The following is a 25797-nucleotide window of genomic DNA, read 5'->3' on the forward strand; positions in this document are numbered from 1 at the left end:
GCTCACACCTGTAATCCCAGCACTTTGGGAGGCCAAGGCAGGCATATCACTTGAGGCCAGGAGTTCGAGACCAGCCTGGCCAACATGGCAAAACCCCGTCTCTACTAAAAATACAAAAAAATTAGCTGGGCATGGAGGTTGGGCTCCTGTAATCCCAGCTACTCGGGAGGCTGAGACAGGAGAATCACTTGAACCCAGGAGGCAGAGGTTGTAGTGAGCAGAGATCGCACCATTGCACTCCAGCCTGGGTGACAAGAGCAAAACTCTGCCTCAAAAAAAAAAAAAAAAAGGTAAAATTGAAACATTCTCATATGGAAGAAAACTAAGAATTTGTCGCTCAAAGACATGCTCTAAATGAAATGCTAATGAAGTTCTTCAAGCAGAAAAGAAATTTTATCAGAGTGAAAGTTGAAATTTTAACAATGAAGATAAAGCAACAGGAATGGCAAATATATGAGTAAATGTAACAGACCGTTTTTCTCCCCTTAAGTTTAAAAATATGTATGACTATTGAAAGCAAAAATTAGGCCGGGCAAGGTGGCTCACACCTGTAATCCCAGCACTTTGGGAGGCTGAGGCGGGCAGATCACTTGAGGTTCAAGGAGTTTGAGACCAGCATGGCCAACATAGTGAAACCCCATCTCTACTAAAAATACAAAAATTAGCTGGGTATGGTGACACGTGCCTGTAATCCCACCTACTCGGGAGGCTGAGGCAGGAGAATCGCTTGAACCCAGGAGGCGGAAGTTGCAGTGACTGAGATCGTGCCACTGTGCTCCAGCCTACAAGACAGTCTGAAAAGAAAGTAAGTAAGGTAAAAGAAGCTGTATAGTGAAAGCTTCTACATTTTCTCAAAACTGTGAAATACTAACTCTAAGCAGACTATGGAAGTTTAGGTATGTAAGTAGACTATAAAAGTTTAGGTATATAAATGCCCAGGAATCCACTAAAAATTGGTACAAAGAATCAAAATCTAATAGATAAGTTAAAATAGAATGCCTAAAAAAATTCAAACAATTTGAAAGAATGCAGGAAAGGGAAACACAGGAATAAAAAACAAAGGGGAAAAACAAAATAAATCATAAAATGGTAGACTTAAAGCCAAACATATTATTAATTACATTAATTATAAATGATTTAAATACACAAACTAAAAGGTAGAGATTGTTAGGTTAGATAAAAACACAAGTCCAACCATATGCTATATTAAAAAAGCATTTTAAATATAATTATACATATTAGTTAAAAGAATGGAAAAAGATATACCACACAAATACAAACTGTTTGAAAAGCAAAAATGGCCATACTAACATCAGACAAAGAGAACTTCAGAACAAAGAGTATTACCAGGGACAAAGAGGGACACTAATTAATGATAGAACAGTCCATTCATCAAGAAGATGTAGCAATCTTAAATGTATATACACCTAATGAAATACATGAAGCAAAAAATGATAAAACTAAAGGAACAAATAGATAAATCCATAAGCATATTGGGAGACTTCAACAATCCTCTCTCAGTAATTGACAGAATATGTAGACAGAAAATCAGCAAGGTTATAAAAGTCTTGAACAACACTGTGTTGTTCTATAACCTAACTTATAGAACACTCCAGACAACAACAGCAGAATACTCATTCTTTTTTTTTTTTTTTGAGACAGGCTTTCACTTTGTCACCCAGGCTGGAGTGCAGTGGTGGGATCTCAGCTCACTGCAACCTCCACCCCCCAGGTTCAAGCGATTCTCCTGTCTCAACCTCCTGAGTAGCTGGGTGTACAGGCGCGTACCACCGTCCCTCGTTAATTTTTGTGTATTTAGTAGAGACAGGTTTTCACCATGTTGGCCAGGCTGGTCTCAAACTCCTGGCCTCAGGTGATGCAGCCACCTTGACCTCCCAAAGTTCTGGGATTACAGCCATGAGCCACTGCACCTGGCCAGAATACACATGCTTTGTAGGTGCACATGAGCATTCCCCACAATATACCACATTCTGGGCTACAAAACAAACCTGAGCAAATTTTAAAGAATAGAAATCACATAAAGTATGTTATCTGGCCACAATAAATTTAAACTAGAAATCAGTAACAGAAATATACCTGGACAATCCACAAATATTTGGAAATTAACAATACTTCTAAGTAATTCATGGGTGAGAGAAAAAGACTCAAGGAAAATTAGAAAAAATTTTTAAACTAAATGAAAATGAAAATACAATATATCAAAATTTGTTAGATGCAGCTAAAGCTATGCTTAGAGGAACATTCATAGCATTAAAATGCTTATTTTAAAAAAGAAGAAAGTTCTCAAATTAGTAATTTACACTTCCACCTTAAGAGACTAAAAGAAGATGAGCAAATTAATAGATAATCTGAATGACCCTAACTACTAAATAAATTCAATCCATAGTTTTAAAACTTCCAACAAATACAACTCTAGATCCAGATGGTTTCAGTATTGAATTCCACTAAATGTTTAGAAAAAAAAGTAATACCAATTTAACGCAATCTCCTCCAAAAAATAGAAAATAAGAAAATAGGCTGGACATGGTGGCTCACTCCAGTAATCCCAGCACTTTGGGAGGCCGAGGTAGGCAGATCATGAGGTCAGGAGTTTGATGACAGCCTGGCCAATATGGTGAAACCCTTCTCTACTAAAAAATACAAAAATTAGCCGGGTGTGGTGGCACATGCCTGTAGTCCCAGCTACTCAGGAGGCTAAGGCAGGAGAATCACTGGAACCTGGGAGGTGGAGGTTGCAGTGAGCCAAGATCACGCCACTGCACTCCTGCCCGGGCAACAGAACAAGACTGTCTCTCAAAAAAACAAAAAAAAGAAAAAGAAAAAGGAAAAGAAAATACTCCCAAAACAATCTTGAGTTCAGCATTATCTTGGCACAAAAACCGAAGACAGTACAAGAAAAAAGAGAAAGAATAAATTAATGAAAGAAAAAACTACAGACCAAATATCTCCCATGAAAAAAATCCTCAACCAAATAGACACAAAAGTCCTCAACAAAATATTAGCAAATCGAATCCAGCAATATGTTAAAAAGATAATACATCACAACCAAATGGGCTTTATCCTGGGAATGCAAGGCTGGCTCCATGGTCAAAAATGTAATTTATTATATTAACAGAATACAAAAGAAAAACCACACAATTATCTCAATAGATGTAGTAAAAACATTTGTGATAATCTCCATTTGTGGTAAACACTCGCAACAAACTAGAAATAGAAGGAAACTTTCTTAACTTGATAAAGGACATCTAACATCAACAACAACAAAACCTTACCATCCAGCACCATCCTTAATGGTGAAAGACTGAAAGTTTTTCCTCTAAGATTGGGAATAAAGCAAAGATGTCCACTCTCATCACTTATACGCAGCATTATGCTAGGAGTCCCAACCAGTGTGATAAAGCAAGAAAAAGAAACACAAATTCGGAAGAAAAAGAAACACTATAAACTGCCTCTATTTACAGATGATATGATGGTTTATGTAGAAAACTCCAGTGAATCTATTAAAAAGCTCCAAGAACTAATAAGTGAAACCTCACTTATTGCAGGATATAAGGTCAATGAAAGTCAATATACAAAAATTGATGTTATTTCTATATAGCAGTAGTAAACAATTAAAAATTTTTTAAATATTTATGTACCATTTACAATTGCACAAAAATACTTAGGTATAAAACTAACAAAATATTCACAAGATCTGCATGCTGAAAAATACAAAAGACTGATGAAAGAAATTAAAGACCTAAATAAATGACAAGATATGCTATGTTCATGGACCAGAAACTCAATATTGTGAAGTTGTCAATTCTCCTTATACTTATCTATAGATGCAACATAATCCCAATAAAAATATCACCAGCATATTTTTAAATAAATAAATATTCTATATAAATTATAAAATTTATATGGAAAAGTGGGCCAGGTGCGGTGGCTCATGCCTGTAATCCCAGCACTTTGGGAGGCCAAGGCAGGCAGATCACAAGATCAGGAGTTTGAGACCAGCCTGGCCAACATAGTGAAACCCTGTCTTCACTAAAAACACAAAAATCAGCTGGGTGTGGTGGCACGCACCTGTAGTCCCAGCTGCTTGGGAGGCTGAGGTGAGAGAATCACTTGAACCTGGGAGGTGCAGGTTGCAGTGAGCCAAGACCATGTCATTGCACTCCAGCCTGGGTGACAGAGTGAGACTCTGTCTCAAAAAAAAAAAAAAAAAAAAAAATTATATGGAAAAGGAAAGAAAATAAAATAGCCAAAACAATTTTGAGAAAGAGTTATAGGCCAGGTGCAATTGCTCACAACCTGTAATCCCAGCACTTGGGCTGAGGCGGGAGAATCATTTGAGCTCAGGAGTTTGAGACCAGCCATGCAACATGGCAAGACCCCATTTCTACCAAAAAAAAAAAAAAAAAGGCTGGGTAAGGTGGCATGTGCCTGTGGTTCCAGCTACTCAGGAAGTGGAAGTGGGAGGATTGCTTCAGCCCAAAAGTTCAAGGCTGCAGTGAGCTATGATTGCACCACTGCACTCCAGCCTGGGTGACAGTCAGACTCTATCTCAAAAAAAAAAAAAAAAAAAAAAAAAGTAATAAAATTGAAGAACTCATCCTACCTGATTTAATACTTAATATAAAACTACACTATTAGGGACAGTACGGTATTGATGAAAGAACTGACATATAGCTTAATGGATCAGAAGAGAGCCCATAATTAGAGGCACACAAATACTGTCAACTGATTTTTTTTTTTTTTTTTTTTTTTTAGGCAGGGTCTTGCTCTGTCACCCTGGCTGGAGTGCAGTGGCGTGATCTTGGCTCACTGCAACCTCCACCTCCCCAGTTCAAGTGATTCTCATGCCTTAGCCTCCCAAGTAGCTGGGATAACGGTGCAAGCAACCATCCCCGGCTAGTTTTTGTATTTTTAGTAGAGATGGGGTTTTGCCATGTTGGCCAGACTGGTCTCGAACGCCTGACCTCAAGTGATGCACCCACCTTGGCCTCCAAAAGTGCTGGGATTACAGGCGTGAGCCACCACGCCCAGCCATCAACTGATTTTTGATAAATGTGCAAAGACAATTCAGTGGAGAAATGATAATCTCTGCAACAAATGGTGCAAGAACAATTAGATTTCTATATGCAACAAACTGAACCTAGTCCCATTCCTCACACTTTCTAAAAAGTTAAGTAAAAGTGAAATATAAACATAAATATAAAACACAAAAGTTAAAACGTCTAGAAGAAATCATGGAAAGAAATACCTATGACTCTAAATATGATTCATAAGAAACAAAACACTGGATTTCATCAAATTACAAACTTTTGAACTCTTAAGAGAACGAAAAGACAATCCACAAAATGGGAGATAGACATGAAAATCGTATATCTGACAAAAAACTTGTATACAGAATATATAAAGAACTCTCAAAACTCACCAGTAAGAAAACAAATGACCCAACAATGAAATGGGTAAAAGACTTGGACACTTGACTAAAGAAGATATATGAATGGCAAAGAAAGACATGAAACGATGCCCATCATCATTAGTTGCAATTGAATTAGGGAAATGCAAATTAAAACCACAATGAGAGGCGACCACACACTTGTTAGAACAGCTATCTATATATATATATATATATGAGACAGCGTCTCACTCTATCTCCCAGGCGGGAGTGCAGTGGCACGATCTCGGCTCACTGCAAACTCTGCCTCCCAGGTTCAAGCGATTCTCCTGCCTCAGCCTCCTGAGTAGCTGGGATTACAGGCCCTCGCCACCACGCCTGGCTAATTTTTGTATTTTTAGTAGAAATGGGGTTTCACCATATTGGCCAGGATGGTCTTGAACTCCTGACCTCAGATGATCCACCCACCTCGGCCTCCCAAAGTGCTGAAATTACAGGCGTGAGCCACCGTGCCCAGCCGCTACTTTTTTCCTTTTTTTTTTTTTGGAGATGGAGTTTCGTTCTTGTTGCCCAGGCTGGAGTTCAATGGCGTGATCTCAGCTCACTGCAACCTCTGCCTCCCAAGTTCAAGCAATTCTCCTGACTCAGCCTCCTGAATAGCTGGGATTACAGGCACCCGCCACCATGCCTGGCTAATTTTTTGTATTTTTAGTAGAGGCGGGATTTCACCATGTCGGCCAGGCTAGTCTTGAACTCCTGACCCCCAGGTGATCTGTCCACCTGGGCCTCCCAAAGTGCTGGGATTACAGAAGTGAGCCACTGCGCAGGTCCTGAATATGTTTTAAGAAGAAGCAAATAGACTATTGGGGGCATGTACTTGTGGGATCAAAAGTCACCTACTTTTGTGACTGATCTTCTATCTTCAATAGTGTCAGGATAACTTCATCAGTGTAGTGCTGGGACAGCAGATACAGGATCTTCTTAATGGTCTTTTGGGCTGTGGTTTCTGTAATGCTGTTCATGTGGTGTTAAATGTACTGGATGATTTCCGGCACCTGAAATGAGGGAAAAGGAGGTTCTTTCCAGACACTCAACACCAGCTCACCAGCATCCACATAACTAGGCACCCACTTCACCTGTAGGGCTGCACATGATGCATACATAGCATGCCCAGATCAAAAAAGTCACCGTCCCACTGCACTCTGCTCTGGTCAGGCCACACCCTCAGGACTGTGGGCTGTCTTGGACCCTATGGGGCCTGAAGCAACCCCATGTTGGATGCTAATCCACCATATTGACGTTTTTTTTTGTTTTTGTTTTTGTTTTTTTTGAGACAGAGTCTCGCTGTGTTGCCAATGCAGCTGGAGTGCAGTGGTGAGATCTCAGCTCACTGCAACCTCCACCTCCTGGGTTTTATCATGCCTCAGCCTCCCAAGTACCTGGGATTACAGGTGCACATCACCTCTCCCGGCTGATTTTTTGTATTTTTATTAGAGACAGGATTTTACCATGTTGCCCACACTGGTCTCGAACTCCTGGGCTCAGGCAATCTGCCCACCTCGGCCTCCCAAAGTGCTAGGGTCACAGGCATGAGCCACAGCGCCTGGCCTACAATATTGACTTCTTTTTTTTTCTTCTTTTTGTTTTATTTTTTCCTTTTCTTTTCGTTTTGGCCACCATATTGACTTCCGATTAATCTCTGTTCCCAGAATACCGCTAAGATTTCTACTTGATCTATTTTTTTTTTTTTTTAGACGGAGTCTTGCTCTATTGCCAGGCTGGAGTGCAGTAGCGCCATCTCAGTTCACTGCAACCTCCACCTCCTGAGTTCAAGAGATTCTCCTGCTTCAGTCTCCTGAATAGCTGGGACTATAGGCACTCACCACCATGCCCAGCTAATTTTTGTATTTTTAGTAGAGACGGGGTTTCACTATGTTGGCCAGGATGGTCTCGATCTCCTGACCTGACCCACTCGCCTCGGCCTCCCAAAGTGCTGGGATTACAGGCGTGAGCCACCGGGCCCGGATTTACTTTATCTATTGTTGCTGTAAATCCTGTCCTTAGGTCGAAACAACCCTTACCATAAATGCTGCCCTTAGGGCAGATTTGCATAGCATTCTTGCTTTTTCCTGAGGGGTTGATTTTAATTGTCCAACACATTCCTTCTCTAAGGTATATTTGTTAGTTTCTTAGAGACAGGGTAGTGGCATGCTCATAGCTCACTGCAACCTTGATGTCCTGGGCTCCAGTGATTCTCCCACCTCAGCCTCCCAGTAGCTGGGACTAGAGGCACACCCACCATGTCTGACTCCTATTGTATAGAAGCCCTGGGCCATGGTGGGTGATGGCTGGGGGGTCCATCATCTCGTCTCGCAGCCTCCTGGGACATGGCTTCTGTTTTGTTTTTTGTTTTGTTTCAGACGGAGTCTGGCTCGGTCACCCAGGCTGGAGTGTAGTGCGCAATCTCAGCTCACTGCAACCTCCACCCCCCAGTTTCAAGCGATTCTCCTACCTCAGCCTCCCAAGTAGCTGGGACTACAGGCACACGCCACCATGCCCGGCTAATTTTTGTATCTTTAGTAGAGATGTGGTTTTGCCATGTTGGTCAGGGTGGTCTCAAACCCCTGACCTCGGGTGATCCACCTCCCTCAGCCTCCCAAAGTGCTGGGATAACAAGCGTGAGCCACCACGCCGGGTCTTTTTTTTTTTTTTTTTTTTTTTTTTTTGAGACGGAGTTTCCGTCTGCCTCCCAGGCTGGAGTGTAGTGGCGCGATCTGGGCTCACTGCAACCTCCGCCTCCTGGGTTCAAGTAATTCTCCTGCCTCCGCCTCTGGAGTAGTTTCTTTCTCAGAAACTGGATTCATCAACCTCTTTCTTTGACCTCTCAGCTTCCTTGGATTTTAAGGGTAGCTTTATACAGACCTGCCCACCACGGAACAGACCGCATATTTTAAGAGGGACAAAATACAGAGCAGCCAGGGGAGACAAGAACCATGTCTGGAAACCATGTCACGAAGAATGAAGGAAGAATCTAAGGATGAGTAACTTAGAGAGAGGAAGGCAGAGGGCATAGGATTGCTGCCTCCAAGACTATTATGGAGGGAGAGAAGAGTCAGTCGTTGCTGTTTACTGGCCATGTGGGGTGGAGGCAACAGGTGGTGGTCCGCATAAACTCTAAAGTCATACTACCTGGATGTGAATTTCACCTCCCCACTTACCAACTGTGTGAGCTTGGGAAAGCTTTTCATCCTCTCTGCACTCTATTTCCTCACACAAAATATGAGGACGATTTTACCCACGTCAACACTTCTGAGTTAATGCATCTGAATTGGTTGGAAGTGTCTGTCACCTAATAACTGCTGACGAAACTTCAGTAATTAAGGCTCATGGCCTCTTTGAGCCTTTTCTCATTTTGTTTTTCTTTTGAGACAGGGTCTAGCTCTGGTGTCCCAGCTGGGGTGCAGTGGCGCAATTATAGCTCCCTGCAGCCTCCATCCCATGGGTTCAAGCTATCCTCTCATCTCAACCTCCCTAGTAGTTGGGACTACAAGTGTGCACCACCATGCGCAACTAATGCTTTTGATTTTTAGTAGAAATGAGGTCTCACTATATTGCCCAGGCTGGTCTTGAACTCCCAAACTCGAGTGATCTTCCTTCCTGGGCCTCTCAAAGTGCTGGGATTACAGGTGTGAGCCACTGCACCTGGCCTTCTCATTTCTAAAGAGAAAATAATTCTTACAACAGATATGTTGTAAGAATTCAATACAAGAGTATGTAAAAGAAACTAGCGTAGTATATAGCACCTAGCATTAGTAACACTTGAATATTAATTGAATTCTGCATAACCCCAGAAGGTAAACTTGGGCCAGGGACTAGAAACTACAGGGATGCAGATTTCAGTGCGCTGTAAGTTAGAACTTTTAGATAAGGAAAGTGGTTCACCCTTATACACTGTTGGTAGAATGTAAATTAGCACACCCATTATGGAAAATTCCAACATTATGGAGGTTATTCAAAAAACTAAAAGTAAAACTACCAATACCACTTATGGGTATATAGCCAAAGAAAATGAAGCCAGTGTCTGGAAGAGATATCTGCACTCCCCTGTTCATTGCAGCGTTTTTTGTAATAGCCATGATAGGGAAAGAACCTAAGCTTCCAACAACAGATAAATGGATAAAGAAAATGTGGCATGTACACAATGGAATGCTATTCACCCTTAAAAATGAAGGAAACCCTGTCATTTAACAGTATACATGAACCTGGAGGACATTATGAAAAACAAAACAAGCCAGGTATAGAAAAACAAATACTGGGTGATCTCACTTAGATGTGGAATCTAAAAAAGTCAAACTCATAGAAGCAGAGAGTACAATGGTGGCTACCAGGGGCTGGAGGTGAGGAGGATTGGGGAGATACTGGTCAAAGGATACAAAATTTCATTTAAACAGGAGAAATAAGTTCAGATCTATTGTACAACATGGTGACTATTCTATACTTGAAATTTGCTAAGACAGTAGATTTTCAATGTTCTCACTACAAAAAAGAAAGTATGTGAGTTAATTGATATGTTAATTAGCTTGGTTTAACCATTCCACAATGTATACATATTTCAAAATATCATGTTGTATGCCATAAATATATATCCTTTTTGTAAATTAAAAATTTTTTTTTTAAAAAGAAAGTCATTTACAAATACAAATGAGCTATGGTTTAAGGTAGTGAGTGCCTCAAGATTGCTTTCAGCACCGTCTGGGTGTCCAGTGGTCTGGGGTGCTCTCGAACAGATTACAAGCATTCTGCTTGCTTCACAGATACTAAAATTGGAATAATACAGAGAAGATTAGCATGGCCCCTGCACAAGGATGACATGTAAATTCGTGAAGCATTCCATACAAAATAGATTTAAAACCTTAAAAAGAGATTACAAGCATCAAGTGGGGAGTTAGAGTAGTTGACCTTTGGGGTCCCCTTCAACTTATTAGTGGTCTGCTCTGAGGCATTCAATCAAAAGGCAATCCAGGCCAGAGAAGTGGAAAATGTGAGATCCTGGAACTGCTCATAGGACCTATAGTGGAGAGGTCATAAGTGAGTTAGAGAAGTGGGTTAGGCCATTAAAATAAGAGGGACTCCATCAGTCCATAAGATATTTTAAAATACTATAATAAAAAGGACAGCTAAACTGTGCTGTCTTAATTTTTTTATTAATGTTTTTAAGAGATAGGGTCTTGCTATATTGCCTAGGCTGGTTTCAAACTCCTAGGCTCAAGTGATCCCCCCACCTCAGCCTCCCAAAGTGCTAGGATTACAGGTGTAAGCCACTACGCCCAGCCCTATGCTGTCTTAATTTTACTGAGAACCAGTCCCAGCTCTCATAAAGGAATCTCTGTATTTCATCTCTATTTATGTTAGTGTGTCACAAGTTTATGGGTATATATTAGATTTATATTTATATACACACACACCCCTGAATTATCCCTCCTGAATAAACAAGAAGGCACCTATAGATCTAACATATCAAATACTGTCTGGAAGCAGGAAGAATGACTGAGGTCTCTCCTGGTCCTAGCAGCCCCTAGTAGTCTGCTATAGCTTTGACTCAATTCTTCTTCCCATCCTGGTGGAAATGGAAGCCAGATGGTCAACCCTTCCCAAAGAAGAGTCTTTTCCACAATCACAACTCCTCATTTAGCCTTTTCTCTTCTGGTTTGAAGTGTGTGATTCTTTAAACTCAAACCGGTAAGAGATAGAACAAGACCCAAAACAGAACAGAAAGGAAGAATCCTTAAATTGACCTTGAACCATTAGGTCCCCCAGAGCTGCTACCTTCCTGATCTCTGGAATTGTGTACTTCAGGATCATCTTTAACATCTTGGAAGCTGCAGAGATGTCACGCCTGCTGGTGTTGGTCATGGCCTCCATGCTCACCATGATCATATCTGCTCTCTCCTCAGGGGTCAGGTATTTCTTGAAGAACTGAAGAAAGAAGAATAGCTGTCTCCACAATGTCAGCATCCCAACTTGGGTCTGCCCAAAGCCTCTGGCTTCCAAAGAGACCAATCAACCAGGGGCCAGTGGAGGCAGCCCCTGGTCAGCATCTGGCTATTCCGTGGTGTGAGCCAAGCTTCAGAGTGCCACCAGCTCTGAAGTCTCCAGGAAGGAGCAATGGTCCAGACAACTTGATACAGAGGACAATGCAAAAGGCATTTCTACTTCCATTTGGAATGCAAGCAAGTGAGTCCATTGGAAATTAGTTCTGATGTTTAGTGAGCTTGCAGCATTCCAAAGCAAGTAGGACTGCTATTATGTACAGCAGACATGCCTCATGCCTCTGAGCCTGCACCTGCATATCCACATGAAGCTCATTCACTCAAACAATATTGAGGCCCAGCTCTGTGCCTGGTTCTATTGCTGGGAGCTCAGGACAACTGCGACTAAGACATACAATGCCTTTACCCTCAAGGAATTTACCATCAAGTCAGGGCAAGTAAACAGGCAGTTATAGTGCAATGTGAGTGATACAGTTTGGCTGTATTCCCACCCAAATCTCATCTTGAATTGTAGTTCCCATAATCCCCATGTGTCAGGGTGGTTACCCTCATGCTGTTCTTGTGATACTGAGTGAGTTCTCACAAGATCTGATGGTTTTATAAGGGATGCTTTCTCCTTTGCTCAGCACTTCTCCTTCCTACTGCCATGTGAAGAAGGATGTGTTTCGTTCCCCTACCGCCATGATTCAGACCTAAGGAAAAAGAAGGACAGAGTTCCAGGCAGAGGGAACAGAATATGCAAAGGCCTGGAGTGGAAGGAAGTTCCGCCTAATGACTGTGTCCTGCAAGGGAGACCTGGGCCAGGTGGAAAAGGGAGACTAAGACAAGATGAGACAGTACAGTTACAGCAGGGACCAGATCATGAAGGGTCTTGTGGGTCAAGTGAACAAGTTTGGACTTTAGAATGAGGACAGTGGGGAGTCAATGCAGTCTGAAGGGGAATAATAAATCTCAGCATTTGCATTTTAGAAATGCAGTTCTCTGACTGTAGCATAGAAAGTGATGTGACAAGAAGCACAGTTGGAAACAGGATGATCAGTAAGGGGCTGCTGCAGTGACCCAGGCAAGAGATGCTGGGGGCCCCACAGTGGGGCTGGAGCAGAGTGGACAAATTCAAGAGCTATCCAGGAGGCAGAATGAACAAACCTGGTGTTGAATTGGATGTGAAGAGTGAGGGAGAGGAAAGAGCAAGGGATGACTCCTGGATTTCTGATTGGAGTGATTTGAGTTGATTGAGCCTGGAGACACCATATCTAAGACAACCAATATATCTTTTTGGTTTTTTTTTTTGAGATGGAGTCTCGCTCTGTCGCCCAGGCTGGAGTGCAGCGGCATGCTCTCGGCTCACTGCAAGCTCCATCTCCCAGGTTCACACCATTCCCCTGCCTCAGCCTCCCGAGTAGCTGGGACTACAGGCGCCTGCCACCATGCCCAGCTAATTTTTTTTTTTTTGTATTTTTAGTGGAGATGGGGTTTCACTGTGTTAGCCAGGATGGTCTCGATCTCCTGACCTCGTGATCCACCCGCCTCGGCCTCCCAAAGTGCTGGGATTACAGGCATGAGCCACCATACCCAGCTAAGACAACCAATACATCTTTACTGAATAAAAAAAATTAAGGCTAGGCTACGAATAAGGTACAAGGGCACAATCTGTAGGAGGAGAATAGGGTTGACTATACTTCTTTTAAAGAACTCTCTTGGCCAGGTGCAGTGGCTCACGCCTGTAATCCTAGCACTTTGGGAGGCCAACGCGGGTGGATCACCTGAAGTCAGGAGTCTGAGACCAGCCTGGCCAACGTGGTGAAACCCCATCTCTACTAAAAAATACAAAAATTAGCTGGGTGTGGTTGCACGCACCTGTAATCCCAGCTACTCGGGAGGCTGAGGCTACAGAATCACTTGAACCCAGGAGTCAGATGTTGCAGTAATCTGAGATCGTGCCACTCCAGCCTGGGCGACAGAGCAAGCCTCTATTTCAAAAAAAAAAGAACTCTCTCAGTGACCTCAAGCCTCAGTCAACTCAAGTGCAGCTAGGGAATGAGTCTTACCGCTCCAGCCTGCTATCCATGAGACCTTGAGCTTTGGAGACACTCCCCTGGGTGAAGGAGTACTCCTCTGTGGCCCCACCCAGGCCATCTACAATCTCCCCACCCCAGCTCTCTTTCTTCCCTGTCATGGCTCCCCATCTGGGCATTTCATGCACTGTGGAGAGTGAGGGTTACCAGTGTTAGATTCCGCAGGCTGGCAAGCCATGCTCCATGGAAATGCTTCTGCAAATCCTTCAGGATAGTCTCTGTCTTCTGTTTCACACCTTCAATCCAAAAACAACAATTAAGGGGCAGGGCCTTAACAGGGAAATAGGAACACACCCTTCTTTATTTCCCCTCCAAACCTCAGAGAAGATCAACAGAGTGAAATGGGTGAAATAACATTTGCTCAACAGAATGGGAAGAGTTCCCCAGCACCAGGCCAATGGGTGGAGGGAGAATGTGGCTGGGGACTCAGTGTGGTCCTTGCAGCTGTTCCTGCCCTGTGCCAGAATGTGGACTGTTCTACCCGTGGGTGCTGAGCAAATGCCCTTATAAGAAGTATGCCCTGTTGAACCATGAGAAGTCAGAGTTTCTGAAACTCCATTTAGGGATATTTGCAAATCCTCCTGGCACCTCAGTAAGCGTGTATGACTGTTTGTATTTTTTGTTTTCCTCGAGCAAAGAGGGGCTCAATCTGGGACTCCCAAATTTGTTCCCTAAGAAAAGATGTTCATTTTCCCAGTCTTAGGCCTAGCAGTAAGGCTGAGACCACTGGGAAATACTGAGGATCCAAGTTGATTCCATAGGTGGCTGCAAGCCTAGCTGCCCTTTTCCCCGAGAATCTCTTAGAATCTCTTCCAAGAGGGCATTGCATCAGCAGTAGGGTTGGAGCTCATCCAGATACAGTTTCCAGATCTACTTGTAATGGGGATCCCTCATCTTGGGGCATCATAGCATATTTACTCCACTGCCCTCGTGAGAAGGAACTGCCCTTCATCGTGTGCCTGGCACAATGTGGGCATTCAATGAACAGTGCTTATATGCTGTTGTTATTCATGGGTCCCCACGGCTGTAGCCCAGTGGCCACCCAGGTTCATGTTGCCTACTTCTCTGAAGCACAAGGATTTTGAACAGATAATGCAACGCCTCTGATGCCTCTATGCTGATCTCGTGGTTGCAGCCCATGACGAAGAGGCCGAAGATGTTCATTAGTTTCCCACTCATCGAGAATTCCTCCATGTGCTGCCCAGAAAAGGAAACTGGTTAACTCCCCATCGCCCCAAAAGGAACTTCCCCATACTGTGGCCACCATTCCTCTCCAACCTCCCCGCCCCTCTACGCCACTAAATCATTTGCCTGCATGTATCCCCTCACCACACCAGCTCCACACTCTTTCTCTGCCCAGGAAAACCTTTCAAAGCAGCACCCAGGGAAATGGGGCAGCCAGATCCCTGAAACATGTTAGCCAGTTGGAAGCTGTGGACCCAACCCAGCTGTTTAGGCCAAGGTCCCCCAACAAGGCTGAGATGTGTCCAGCCAATTGGAACTCACTTGGCCAAGGGCAAACCAAGCAAACAAGTCAAGTCTCTTACCCCATAGGAACAGAAAAGGCACTAATGCAAAAAAAGAGGGACACTCTGACCGCCCACCCCCCAGTAAACCCCTGTAGAACCACAAACTCTCAGGTACCCCATGTGCAGAGAAGCAGGGCCCGCTGGGTCAGCCTTTCTCCCCACTCCAAGCACTCACTGACAGTTCGGGGAAATTGCAAATAAACCTCAGCAACCGGGAAATAGTGCCCAAGGCCCGCATCTGTTCATGCACTTTGTCTGACAGTAATGACCAAGGTAAGATGATCTGGAAAAGGAGTAAAGAGACCTTGTGAACACCTTCTGTGGGACTGCTGCTCCCTTCCTTCTCAATTCCACATCCCTGACTGCTAAAAACACAAAAAGGAGGGAGTTGTGGCAGGCACCAGAGCACACGGCCCCATGAACTTGGCAAAGCAAAGGTGTGTTTAAGAGTCTCCGGGGCTACACAAAAAATTAGCTGGGTGTGGTGGTGCATGCCTGTGGTCCCATCTACTCGGGAGGGTGAGGCAGCAGAATGGCTTGAACCTGGGAGGTGGAGGTTGCAGTGAGCTGAGATCGCACTATTGCACTCCAGCCTGGGACACAGAGTGAGATTCTGTCTCAAAAAAAAAGTCTCCGGGGCTTCACCTGCTACCTTCTGGGTCTCTTCTGACAGGACTGTTTAAAGACAGTGCTGTGCCTTAGATGTAGAATTACAAAGCAGTGGGTAAGCAGGAATGGGATAAGGTGGGGAGACAGGGTTCTCTTGGTGGCATATCCATGCAAACCCCTACCTGCTAGGCCAGGGGAAGGGGTAAAGTGGTCTCTGAAGGATGAGATTCAGAGCCATTCATTTCTGGAGGTTAATAATAATAGTGACACAGGTAAGTATTCTGAATAGAATAATCCACTCTATCCTCCCAGCAGCCCTGTAAGTGTTATTATTATCACACTAAGTTGAGATCCCACCAGGGAAGACAGGCCTGTATCCTGCTTGCTACAAACTTTTGGGAAAGCGTGTCCCATATCATAGCTGCTGGACAGGTATCCTTCAGGGTAGCCTTTCTCCCAGAGCATTGAGCCCCATCGTGGACAGCCATGTGCCAAAAAAAAGAAAAATGAACTACAACATGTACCTAAACGGCCAATACAAAAGTTAATTCAGAATTGACCACAGACTTAAAATCTAGAATGATAACATTCTAGAAGAAAATGAGAAAATACTTAAGGAAGGCAAAAATTCCTAAATAATACAAAGAAAGTATAACCATAAAAAATAATAATGATTTGGACTTCATCAAAATGAATAACTACCTGCTCTTCAAAAGATACTGTTAAGAGTGGCCAGGGCTGGGTGTAGTGGCTCACGCCTGTAATCCCAACATTTTGGGTGGCTGAGTCACCTGAGGTTAGGAGTTCAACACGATGTGGGTATTCAATGAATGCCCGGCCAATATGGTGAAATCCTGTCTCTGCTAAAAATACAAAAATTAACCGGGTGTGGTGGCACATGCCTGTAATCCCTGTTATTCAGGAGGCTGAGGCAGGAGAATTGCTTGAACCGGGGAGGCAGAGGTTTAGTGAGCTGAGATCATGCCACTGCACTCCAGCCTGGGTGACAGAGTGAGACTCCATCTCAAAAAAGAAAAAAAAAAGACACTGTATAAAGTCAGGCCACAAAATGGGAGAAAATGTCTGCAAATCACATATCTGACAAAATATTTACATCCAGAATATACAAAGAGCTCTCAAGGCTGGGCGTGGTGGCTCACACACTTATAATACCAGCACTTTGGGAGGCCAAGGCAGGAGGATTGCTTGCACCCTGGAGCTCAAGACCAGTATGGGCAACATATGGAGACCGTAGCTCTACATAAATTTTTTCTTTTTTTTTTTTTTTGAGACGGAGTCTCACTCTGTTGCCCAGGCTGGAGTGCAGTGGCATGATCTTGGCTCACTGCAACCTTTTCCCCCCAGGTTCAAGAGATTATCCTGCCTCAGCCACCTCAGTAGCTGGGATTACAGACATATGCCACCACACCTGGCTAAGTTTTGTATTTTTAGTAGAGATGAGGTTCTGTCACGTTGGCCAGGCTGGTCTCGAACTCCTGACCTCAAGTGATCCACCCGCCTCAGCCTCTCAAAGTGCTGGGACCGCAGGCATGAGCCACTGTGCCTGGCCCATAACATTCAAAAATTAGTGGAGCATGGTGGCACACACCTATGGTCCTAGCTACTCAGGAGCCTGAGGTGGGAAGGTCTCTCAGGGAGGTTTGAGGCTGCAGTGAGTGGTGATGGTGTCACTGCTCTCCAGCCTGGGCAACAGAGTAAGATCCTATCTCAAATAAAACAAAATAAAATAAAAGAACCCTCAAACACCCAAATAAGAAAACAATCCAATAAAAAAATGGGCAAAAGATTTAAATAGACGCTTCATCAAAGCAGATATATAGATGGCAAATATGTCTATGAAAAGGTCCCCAACATTAGTCACTAGGAAACGCATGTTAAAACCACAAAGAGATACCACTACACATCTATAAGAATGACTAAAAGGAAACACTAACAATGCCACATGCTGCAGGGATGCAGAGTAACTGGGACTCTTACACATTGCTAGTGGGAATGGAAAACGGCCAATTGGGAAAACACTTTGGAAGTATCCCCCACTTTTTTTTTTTTTTTTTTGAGAGGGAGTTTTGCTCTTGTTGCCCAGGCTGGAGTGTGGTGGTGCAATCTCGGCTCACAGCAACCTCTGCCTCCTAGGTTCCAGCGATTCTCCTGCCTCAGCCTCCCAAATAGCTGGGATTACAGGCATGTGCCACCACGCCCGGCTAATTTTGTATTTTTAGTAGAAATGGAGTTTCTCCATGTTGGTCAGGCTGGTCTCAAACTCCCGACCTCAGGTGATCCGCCCTCCTCGGCCTCCCCAAGGGCTGGGATTACAGGCGTGGGCCACCGCACTTGGCTGGGAAGTATCTTATAAAGTGAAACATCCACATGCCATACAACACAGCAGTCCCACTCTAAGAAATTTACTCAAGTGAAATAAAAACCTATGTTCATACAAAAGCCTGCACACAAAGATTTATAGCAGCTTCATTTGTAATCATCCCAGTCTGGAAACAACCCCAAAGTTCCTCAGCTGGAAAATTAATGCACAAACTGTGATCCATCTACTCAATTAAAAAATAAAAAGAAACAAAGTACTGATACACGTAACAACATGAATAAATCTCAAATGCATTATGCTAAATGAAAGAAGACAGACTCCAGAAACTGTCTACTGGATAATTCTACTTAGATGTCTTTTTTTTTTTTTTTTGAGACAAGGTCTCCCTGTATATTGCCCAGGCTGGAGTGCAGTGGCACTGTCACAGCTCACTGCAGCTTCGACCTCCTGGGCTCAGGTGATCTTCCCACCTCAGCCTCCCAAGTAGCTGGGACCACAGGTACACACCACCATGCCCGGATAATTTTTTTATTATTTGTAGAGATGGGGGTCTCACTGTTGCCCAGGCTGGTCTTGATCTCCTGGGCTCAAGTGATCCTCCCAAAGTGCTGGAATTACAGGCATGAGCCACTGTACTCAGCCTTAGATAACATTTTAATTATTTTATTTATTTATTTTTGAGATAGGGTCTCACTTTGTTCCCCAGGCTGGAGTCCTCAGCCTTAGATAACATTTTAATTATCTTAATTAATTAATTAATTATTTTCGAGACAGGGTCTAGCTTTGTTGCCCAGGCTGGAGTGCAGTAGCACGATCACAGCTCACTGCAGCCTCAACCTCTAGACTTCAGGCGATCCCCTCACCACAGCCTCCCAAGTAGCTGAGACAACAGGCACACACCACATGCCCAGCTAATATATTTTTTTTATTTTTAGTAGAGACGGGGTGTCATATGTTGCCCAGGCTGGTCTCAAACTCCTTGGCTTAGGTGATCCCCCTACCTCGCCCTCTCCCGAAGTGCTGGGACTACAGGCATGAACCACTGCACCTAGATGACACTTTAGAAAAGGCAAAACTATAGGGACAGGAAACAAATCAGCCATTGCCAGGGATGGGGAATGGGGAAGGGGTTGACCATAGAGTCATGGGGGAAATGGGGGGGGTGATAGAACTGCTCTATAGCTTAATTGTGGCTGTAGTTACAGGACTGCATCCATTTGTCAAAACCCACAGATCTACACACTAAAAGCTGAATTACACTATATGTAAATTATACCTTAATTTAAAAACGGAAAAAAAGAAGATAAAAGAAAAAGGAGGGCCCTTAAGAAAACCATATAGCCCTCAAATTCAACCTTTCTGATCCAGCTCTGCAAAGTCAAATGTGAAATAAATGATGTTGTATTATGCTATCATGTCATTTTGTAGGAAAAATATGTCTAAAATATACACACTTGACTGAGAATTACCTCAAAGTAGCAAAAATAAATTTTGTTACACATAAAAATAACTTATTTTTATACTTTAATTTTATTTATCAAGATAAATTGATTCCTCCACTATTTTATACAAAATGTTGGAACCTGTTTCAGGTGGTACTTTTGCAGGGCATCATTTATCTTTGGATTATGAGAACCCCAGTAATGGATGTCTTGAAGACTCTACCCTGACCAGGACCAAAGTTTTGCATCTCTGTTCCCCACAGGCTCCAAGAACAACAGAATATTTGTTCTTACATTTATAGCGAGGTTGCCTAAAAAGCACAAAAATCCTTCTCAACAAACATACCAGGGATGATACATTCCAAAAGAACTATGTCACTCGTCCAAAAGTGCACAAATTTCCCTCTAGCTAAAGCCCTTATCAAGGTCTTTTTGGGTTTTTCGGGGTGTTTTTTTTTTTGAGACGGAGTTTCACTCTTGTTGCCCAGGCTGGAGTGCAATGGCGCGATCTCGGCTCACTGCAACCTCCACTTTCTGGGTTCAAGCGATTCTCCTGCCTCAGCCTCCCGAGTAGCTGGGATTACAGGTGCCCACCACCACGCCCAGCTAATTTTTTTGTATTTTTAGTAGAGACAGGGTTTCACCACGTTGGCCAGGCTGGTCACAAACGCCTGACCTCAAGTGATCCACCCGCCTCGGCCTCCCAAAGTGCTGGGATTACAGGCATAAGCCATCGTGCCCAGCCTTGTCAAGGTCTTTTTATAAGATGCCTGGGCAATCTTGTCTCCTTCTTTGTAGTCACACCTAATGTTTTATGCAAAATTTTATTATCCTAATTGATTACCATCCTGTTCATGAAAGTCGGTTTCAAGTGACTCTTGGCTGTTTCCCCAACTCAAACCACCCTCAGGAGATAACAATTTGTCATAACTAAGAATATTTGAAACGCTCTAAAGCTCTAAAGACAGTTAAAGAAATACAATGAGTCTCTGGTGGTGATTACATTAAGGGATATAAAAGTAGCCTGTGGTTAAGCACTGAGGTCTTCTTTATCACAGAGCAACAGCAGACACTGCAAAAGGGGAAAATACTTTGAAGATTAAAGTCTGGCACAGATATAAATGTTATTACCATTGAAGCCCCAATACGTCCAAGTCCTGGGCAGAAATGGGTCCTCAGCTTAGTTGGCTATGTTTGCAAAAATGTGATCCTCAAAACGATATTTCCTGGGAGATACAGAAATTTGTCTTCAAGTGATGTTTACGCGTGCTGAGGCTTGAGAACCCATGGTCTTTGGACTAGAATGACACCTAGGCTATCTTGATATTCTTTTCCTTTCCTCCCAAACATACTAGAATTAATATGGACTTTCAGTTTCCTTGATTTCCACAGCCACTTACCTCCAGGAAGTTTTGTAGTATGAGCATGTTGGGGTTCATACTGTCCATCACAAGAGCCTGCAACATGTTGTCTAAGGCCTGGACCGTCTGACAAGTGAAGAGACAGGGAGTGTCCAGAACAGACTGCCACAGTGCCAGCTCGGCTCCCTGGGGGCACTCCCCCATCTCCTCGTCCCCTACCTCTGGAGGAAGGAAGTGGGGCCAGCCTGGCTCTGCCACCCCTGGCAGTCTCTCTCTCATGGTCAGCCACACTCTGATCTTCCTTGGTACTGACCTTTCTTGGCCTCAATGAAGACTGGACCAGGTCCAGCCCAAATTGTGAGCCCATTGGTGAAATGTAGGCATTGGGCCATTCTCCCCAGGAAAGCCAGACCCCGTGGGACTCTCCGCATTAGATTCATTCTGTTGGGTCCAGGAAACATCTATTTTTAAAACTATAAAGGCTGAGGTGGGAAGATAGCTTGAGCCCCGGAGGTTGAGGCTGCAGTGCGCTACGATTGCACCGTTATACTCCAGCCTGGGCAACAGAGTGGGACCCCATCTCAAAATTTAAAAATTAAAAATAAAATAAAAAACTACAGGCCCCTGGGAAGATTTGGCAGTCTACTGGTCAGTTGCTCCACAGTATCTGTGGGTTTTATTATCAGACTGTCTCCTCCCATAACTGAGGCTGCTGCGAGCCTTAGTGAGCAAGGATAGGGTGGGAGCATGGGCCAATCCCTGGAAAGACAGGTGAAGGTATGACAGCTGGAGTGCTTCTTGGCAGCCCCAGGAACACGGGGCCAAGAGCTCTGCAGAGAGGTCAGAGCAGGAGAAAGGCGGGGGAGTTACAGGGCAGAAGGTGACTCCAAAGACAAACCCTCCCCATGGAGCTCTCCATGAAGAGGTGGGGATTATCTGGAGGTAGAGACTCGCATTGTCTCTTCGGTACAGGCTGGGCACAATGGGCAGCAGAGAGAACAGGCTGGAGATGCCCACATTTACCAGATCCAGCTTCTTGGACAAGTGGAATGGTGGATTCACCTGACTGCAGGGAGAGGCAGGGAATGACAAGCGGCTTTGGGGTCCCTGAGAGAGACTGGGTTATGTTTCTAGGACCCTCTGGGAGAATGTGCTCTGCTGCTCTTTCTGAGATGCAGGAAACAGTGGGGACCTGAGCCCCCAAACACTTTCTAATAGCCTCTCCTCCAGGGAAGGAGGGCCTGGGCTGCTGGGGGAGCTTTCCTCACTGGACGTCCTAATAGGCTTCCAAAAGTACAATTGGAGAACACCCCCTCCACCCAAGGATGCAGGCAGATAAAGTGGCAGACACTGGGGCTGTGCCACCCACAGGCCAAAAGTTAAGTCCCCAAACCTTGCCCTTCCTCCCAACCCAAATGTTCTCAGCACCAGAGACCCAGGCGTTCTGAGTGGGTAAGGGCAGGAAAGGCACCTCAGCGCCACGATGCAGAGCATGGCTTGCTGACGCATGTTGCCCGTCAAAATCTCAGTGGATTCTTCAAGAATTAGTATCTAGAAAGGCCAGGAAACAAAAAAAAAAAAAAACAAGAACCCCCCCTCAGAGAGAGATGCCAGCCCTCAGGTCCGGGACTTGTCATCCTCATCCCTGAATGACCAACTCCCAGAAGAGCTTGGGTCTTTCTCACCTCAATTTTCTTGGCCAGGATGGCTTTGGGATAGTAATCGTCCATATTGCCATCTGCCTGGGCACACACAACACTATTCAAGGTTTCCACAGCTCTCAGGAACTTCAGCTTGGTGAACTCAGACCAGGACACAATACACAGACTGCTGCCCATAAGCTGGGCTTCAGCCCTTAGCTCTGCCCACAGGCAGCACCTGAGACCTACACCCCAGCCCTGCCCCTCACACCCAGTCCAGATTCCGATCAACTAGGCCAAAGGATGGATTGCTCACTTGATTTTCTCAGTGCAATGTCCCTGTCCCCAGGACTGCTGCTCACCAATGTCTGGCCACCTGTGTAGGGCTCTGGAGGACAGTGGGGCTAAGGATCTCTGACAAAGATCCTTCCTACAGGAAGGGAACTGCAAGATCTGAGACCTAGACACCCTGTCCGGTGGCCTAGCCACCAAAGATCTGCCCAGTCAGGAGGCAACAATGGGCTGAGTATCTGGTGGCTTCCAAGCCAGGGCTGGTACTCAAAACCCAAGGAGGCATAAGCCCTCTTATTTTTTTCTACTTTCCACCTCAGTTCACACAAAGGTCCAGAAAACTTTCTTACCATATGTTCTTCTTCTAGAAATTCCACTATGAACTCATAGGCTTCTCTTTCTGATTGGCGCAGTCCTGAAAAGGGATGTAGTTGGGGGAGTTTAGCTGATTCCACCAGATGGAACAGGAAGGCAGAGTCATCTTCCCCCTCCCTTCCTGTCCACCAAGAAGGCCCAGAAGCTACCAGGGTCCCCAGAACCAGCTTCTCTAGGCCAATGAAAGCCAACGTGGAAAGGCCATCATGTGGGGACTAGTTAAGAGATTTTCAGCCGGGCGCAGTGGCTCACACCTGTAATCCCAGCACTTTGGGAGGCCGAGGTGGGTGGATCACCCGAGGTCAGGAGTTCAAGACCAGCCTGGCCAACATGGTTAAACCCCATCTCTACTAAAAATAAAAAATTAGCTGAGTGTGGTGGCACGCACCTGTAGTCCCAGCTACTCGGGAGGCTGAGGCAGGAGAATCGCTTGAACCCAGGAAGCAGAGGTTGCAGTGAGCCGAGATCGCACTACTGCACTCCAGCCTGGGCAACAGAGTGAGACTACATCTCCAAAAAAAAAAAAAAAAAAAGAAAGAAAGAAAAGAAAAAAAAGATTTTCTGCATCAGGTATGGCCCGGGATGGAAGAACAATTGGGAGGAGACCTTTAAGTCACTCCCAGTGGCCACAGATTTCTAGGGCTGTCCTAGACTGACTTCGAAAGTTTTGGTTGTGAATGGACTTGAAACCCCAAGTCGGCCTGGGAGGCTTCTTTGCCAACTAGACTGGCACAGCCTTCAGGGCATGCCTCCCTGAGCCTGAGGGTTGAAGCCAGGAATAGAGCCTGTTTGCCCCAAGTGAAGTTGGGAGAAGGTAAAGCAAGAGGAAGGAGCTGGTGACATCACTGGGCTTCAAAGCAACATGGGACACGGGCCTGAGTTCAAGTTGCTGCTGCCCTCTCACATTGCCCTGCAAGAAAAGCCCCTCAGAATAGGACTTGGACCCAAAGCACGGGAGCTACACACAATGACCCTGGCACCAAACTGCATGAGTTCCAAGTTCAGCTCCTCTGCTTCATCAGCTCTGTGATCTCCAGCAAATTAAACTCTGTCAACTTTACCTTCCCCATCTGTATGACAGGGAAGATGATACTATCTGTTATTATTTGAGGATTAAATGAACAATGAGGCTTAATACATGTAAGAAGTGATCTTGAGCAAATTAAAATCCCCCAAGCTTCAGTTCTGACATCTTAACCTGGAGATGATCATCACAGTATCTATTATTGTTGTGGATTTAAATAAATTAATATGTGAAAAAAAATTTAGAATGCTTCCTGGCATATAGTAGGAAATCAATGAGTGCATTCTTCAGCATACATTTATTGAGCACCTACTATATAAAAGGACTCTCCTAGACACATCAGGGAACAAAATAGACAATAATCTTTGCTGTCATAGAGCTTCTTACACACCAGGGAGTTCCTTCATAGGAACTACCCTTCTAAAAGAATTTTTATTTTGTATTTGCCCATATAGGTTTGTATATACACAGAGGTCAAAGAAAATCTCATTGAATTTAAGTGGGCTTGAAGGACGTGAATGGCAAGCCATTTATATATCTGGTAAGAGAGCATTCTAAGCCAAGGCAATAGCAAATGTGAAGCCCCAGAGGCAGGATCGTGCCTGGAAAGCTCAAGGAACAGCAAGGAAGCCTGGGTGCCTGGAATGGGAGGAGCAGGGAGGGGTGGTAGGAGGTGAAGGTAAAGCAGTAATGGGGCAGATCATGAGGGACTCGTAGCTTATTGTAAAGACAATTGGCTCTGGGGACAGGAGCCCTGGGCAGGTTTGGAATAAAAGTGGTCTGACTTTGATTAACAACAGCACTCTGGCTGTTCAGCTGAGAATAGATCAGGAGTAGAGGTGGAGAATGGCATGGGGTGTGGGCAGAAGCAAGAGACCAACTGGGAGGTTGTGACAATAATCCAGAGGTGAGACGGTGGTTCACACCAAGGGAGGTGGTTAGAAGTGAATGATCAGATTCTGTATCCATGTTGAAGGTAGAACCAATAGGAATAGTTGATGGCTAGATGTGAGTATGAGAGAGAGAAGTCAAGAATTTTGGCCTTGAGACACTGGAAAGATTGAGTTCTCATTAAATGATGTGGGGAACAGAACAGATTTGCAGTTGGGAATAAAGTTAAGAGTTTGGTTTGGAATATATTAATTTTGAGATGTCTACTAGGCATCAAAGTGGAGATATCAATAGGCAGTTGGATGTAAGAGCCTGGAATTCCAGAATTGCAGATCTGGACTGCAGACACCAATTTGGGAATGTTGGCATGTAGATGTTATCTAAAGATTTCTCTGCCTGGGTGCAGTGGCTCATGCCTGTAATCCTAGCACTTTGGTAGGCCAAAGTAGGAGAATCACTTAAGCCCAGGAGTTCGAGAACAGCCTGGCCAACATAATGAGACCTCATCTCTACAAATAACCAAAAATTAGCTGGACATGGTGGCACGCACCTGTACTCCCAGCTACTTGGGAGGGTGAGGTGGGAGGACTGCTTGAGCCCAGGAGGTCAAGGCTGCAGAGAGGTATGATGGTGCCACTGCATTCTAGCCTAGGTGACAGAATGAGACCATGTCTCAAAAAAAAAAAAAAAAAGAATATATATATATATATATAGAGAGAGAGAGAGAGAGAGAGAGAGAGAGCACGCGCTCTGGCTCTC

At 44.4% G+C, this 25797-nt stretch overlaps 1 protein-coding gene and 1 non-coding gene across 2 annotated transcripts in view; one reads left to right on the forward strand and one right to left on the reverse strand.

Annotated features, from left to right (window-relative positions):
- Nucleotides 1-23126, reverse strand: part of LOC129019706 (uncharacterized) — a 46085-nt gene extending 22959 nt beyond the window's left edge. Inside the window, exons 1-4 of the mRNA XM_063647251.1 lie at nucleotides 23099-23126; nucleotides 13683-13771; nucleotides 11237-11386; nucleotides 6311-6465 (exon numbers count right to left, since the gene is read on the reverse strand). The gene's annotated coding sequence lies outside the window, so the exon portion shown is untranslated. The remainder of the gene's footprint in view (nucleotides 1-6310; nucleotides 6466-11236; nucleotides 11387-13682; nucleotides 13772-23098) is intronic.
- LOC129023082 (U6 spliceosomal RNA) lies at nucleotides 10208-10310 on the forward strand. Its single transcript, XR_008496662.1, has one exon. It is a non-coding gene; the product is annotated as a U6 spliceosomal RNA (small nuclear RNA).
- Nucleotides 23127-25797: the final 2671 nt, after the last annotated feature.

The sequence above is a fragment of the Pongo pygmaeus genome, chromosome 1, assembly GCF_028885625.2.
Source record: "Pongo pygmaeus isolate AG05252 chromosome 1, NHGRI_mPonPyg2-v2.0_pri, whole genome shotgun sequence".
Lineage (NCBI taxonomy): Eukaryota > Metazoa > Chordata > Mammalia > Primates > Hominidae > Pongo > Pongo pygmaeus.